At 38.0% G+C, this 3,432-nt stretch overlaps 1 long non-coding RNA gene across 1 annotated transcript; it reads left to right on the forward strand.

Moving 5' to 3' along the window:
- Positions 1-1,812: 1,812 nt before the first annotated feature.
- Positions 1,813-2,895, forward strand: LOC308681290. The gene is made up of 3 exons (XR_014029015.1): positions 1,813-1,918; positions 2,328-2,411; positions 2,508-2,895. It is a non-coding gene; the product is annotated as an uncharacterized lncRNA (long non-coding RNA).
- The last annotated feature ends 537 nt before the right edge of the window (positions 2,896-3,432 follow it).

Below are 3,432 nucleotides of genomic sequence, written 5' to 3' on the forward strand. Positions count from 1 at the left end.
TGTCAGTTCACGATGTTGATAATAGTGCAACGTGAATGTAAAGCAAATTCTCTCGTCAAAGCCAACAGGGATGACAGTGATTATGAAAATTGTATCAAAAATATTACATTACATTAGATGTCTGAATGGTTGTCTTTCCTTTTTTAATTAGATTTTGCAAGACTTCTTACTGATGTTTGGAGCAGAGGTTGCTTTAAGTTTCCTGGAAAAATGGAACACCAGTTTTAAAGAGCAACTTGCAGGTAAAAAAAAATCTAAATGAATATATAACCGTGTATGAAAATACCATATGAAAAGATAATGCAGGATTTAAAATGTTTTAAAACGACATAATGACACCAATTTAGTAGATAAAGTGAGCGTTTCTTTGACTGCTCGTACAAGCCGCTTTTTTTTCAACATCGCGTCATTTTACGTCACACGAGGGAGACGTGTGCTGTGCTCTGCCGCAGCTCAGTGCAGAGTAGGTTGGTATTCAGTAAGAGCGGTCGTGAGACAGTGTGTTTTCAGTAGTTTTTGTATTTCAATTTATCATCGTCATGGTAAATGTATGTGTTTGTGGAGCTTGCAAAAACTCCAGCCTGTCAGGACATCGAGTCCACCGGTTTCCTAACAGGAAAAAGGACGGTGCTATCTTTCGTGCCTGGGTGCGGGTTGTGCAGGTGAAGAGACGGGATTTCTCTTCCGCGTCGGCTTCGGAAAACGCGGTCGTGTGTAGCGTTCACTTCAGATCGGATGATTATCGTCCCGGCGATATGAAGGAGTTCAACATGGGATACCGAAGTAAGAACCGGGTGAGACTCAGAGCTAGTGCGGTTCCTTCAGTGCACGCATCTTCGGGTTCTCCCGCTGGATGTAGGCGCGAGCACAACATCAACTGGCAAACGCAATGTAAGCGGAACGAAACTGAGCTAACAGTTACTCGTTATTGTGTTTGTGTGGACCGTTTATCAGTTTGGACCAGTGCAGCGCGAGCCTGATCAAGCAACACTGTAGCCTAACTGCGAGATCCAGTAAATAAAGAGTTCGCCACTGAAGTAATAACATCGCTGCGAGATCTAGTGAGAAATATTCACATTTCTCCGTTATTAACGAATCAAACAGCGCTGACGTGAAAACCAGGAATAAACATTGTGCAATGAATGAACGAACTATCCAGTGTCCACAGATCAGCAACATTCACCATGGCTTTACTGTAGTAACACTAACTGCAACCATGGAAAGTTTGGCATTTTCCACTAAGGCCCAGTATGCATCCACCTCCCTGTAACACTGACTTTCCTCAGCTGTAAACATTGCCTCGCATTTCCCACACAAGCACCTATGGAACAAAAAATGTATCATGAATAAATATCTCTCTGTCTCTCCATGAGAAACTGCTAAGTTATATCACGTAACGTTAGTCTGGGCGGATATTAATGAGCATGACAAACGCCTGATCAAAGCTTAGTTTCTGTTATTGTAAGTTCCAATATGTTCTGTCTAACATTAATCCTGGCCTGTCCCTGCTCTCTTGGCAGCCTAGCAGGCTCATAATTGTATGGCTGTGGTCCGTAAACAATTTCCTCAGCGTCCGAAATGTCATTGCAATCCATATTTCCCTGTTGTGTGAATCGACCGCTCTCCCTCGTGCTACGTCACGACTCTCGCCCGTCACGCCCATTTTCAGATGCGGAAGTAAAATTTTCTCACAAAAACGACTCCAGAAGCCACTGTAGCATATTTATAATTTTTTTTAAAGAAAATCTAGTTCCTACATTATTTTTCTATACATTGACTTGTTGGGTATTCCAACCTGCAAGTTGCTCTTTAAAGAAAGTCATCCAGGAGGCCAGGAGGAACCTTAAAGAGACTGCTCTCCTAAAACAGCTTTTGAAAGCTGCACTGAATGAAGTATCTGACACTACTGATGATCCAGGTACAGTCATCATCAAAATAGTAATGTTGTTACTTGAGCCAATCAATCTTCTGGTTAAAAAGTTTTTATTGATTATTTCCCAAAAAGTCTGCTAAAAACACTTAATACACAGTTATTTCTTAATGTAATTTATTATGAAAGCTCATGAATTCATGCTTTGTGAATGCTTTTCATAAATTTTACATTAAAAAAAATCATGATGCATGTAAGAACATAGTAAGAGTAAGTCCCCTTGGCTTTGGGCATGTACAGTATCCAGTTTGCTCTCCAGCACACAATAAAAAACTACTAATAAAACTACCCCAATAATATTTCATCATTTTGATATATTATGATACACAATTCACAGGGCTAACTTAGAGATGCCCTAAACATACTTTGAAACAACTACGTTTTTTTCTGTCTCCAGAATGGGACAGCGACATGGCTTCTTTACTTGTCCTGCTGCATCTTCTCACTCCACAACTGGTGGAATCTGGTGAAATTTCACAAGGTTTGTTAAGACAACACTATCCTACTCCAAATATTGTAGTTAATGCCTATTTTTAAACAAATTGTTTATAAAGAGACATTTATGTTGTGTTTCAAGTCATTCCAAAGCCTTGATGATCATATCCTGACCACTGAAGGAAACCCTCAGCTATACCTTCTTGCCTCAGGGACTTCGAAAGCACAGGTTTTCACCTTTTACATTGTCTTGGACAAAAAACTCTTGCCTTGTCAGTCATGTACATCCTTGGGTGCTTTTGACAAGCTGTTCAAGTCCCATTTAAATGAGTTCACTGTGAAGTTGTTCATTGTTACTTCATCTGATGTATAAGTGTCTATCTCAGGTTACACAATCCTACTGCACTACATGTTTTTCTATATAATCCTGCAGTCTTGATTTTATATAATGAAGTGATGTGTTGTTGACATTGTTTTATACAATTTAATTTTTTTTAGTTGGCACTCTGTTAGCTGCATAAATGTAAATGTTTTGCTGTTAGATTTTTACAGTATTTTATGACAGATATTATTTTAAAGTGTGTCCATACATGGAATTTTTAAACCAATGTATGAATTTGATCAAATAAAAGCACTGAGTTGAGAGTATGGCGTTCAGTATATCATTTTCACATAAAACATTATATTATGTTAAATATATGTTAACTCTAAGAAGTGTTAAATGCAATATTTTTTAAGCGTTGATTTTTGACACTGTTAAGGAGTTCATATTATAAATAACTAAATTTTAGAGTTACAATTACTCTCTGTATGATTTGTATTTTAACTCCAGAAAGAGTTATATTTTAAATCTGAAAAAGTGTTAAAAATTCAACACCAAGAGCGGAGTTATTTTAACTCTGCGTTGAAGTCTATTTGATGGTCACGCATGTACACTCAAATTGAGTTGATTTTAACTCGCATGGAGTTTATTCCAAAGACCAGAATTTGCTGTGCATAAATGAATTAAAAATGGCGAACGTCACCAACAGACACCACACGTCATTTGTGTGGAAGTATTTCATCAA

This window comes from Scardinius erythrophthalmus (genome assembly GCF_964197995.2).
Source record: "Scardinius erythrophthalmus genome assembly, chromosome: 2".
NCBI classification, from domain to species: Eukaryota; Metazoa; Chordata; class Actinopteri; order Cypriniformes; family Leuciscidae; genus Scardinius; species Scardinius erythrophthalmus.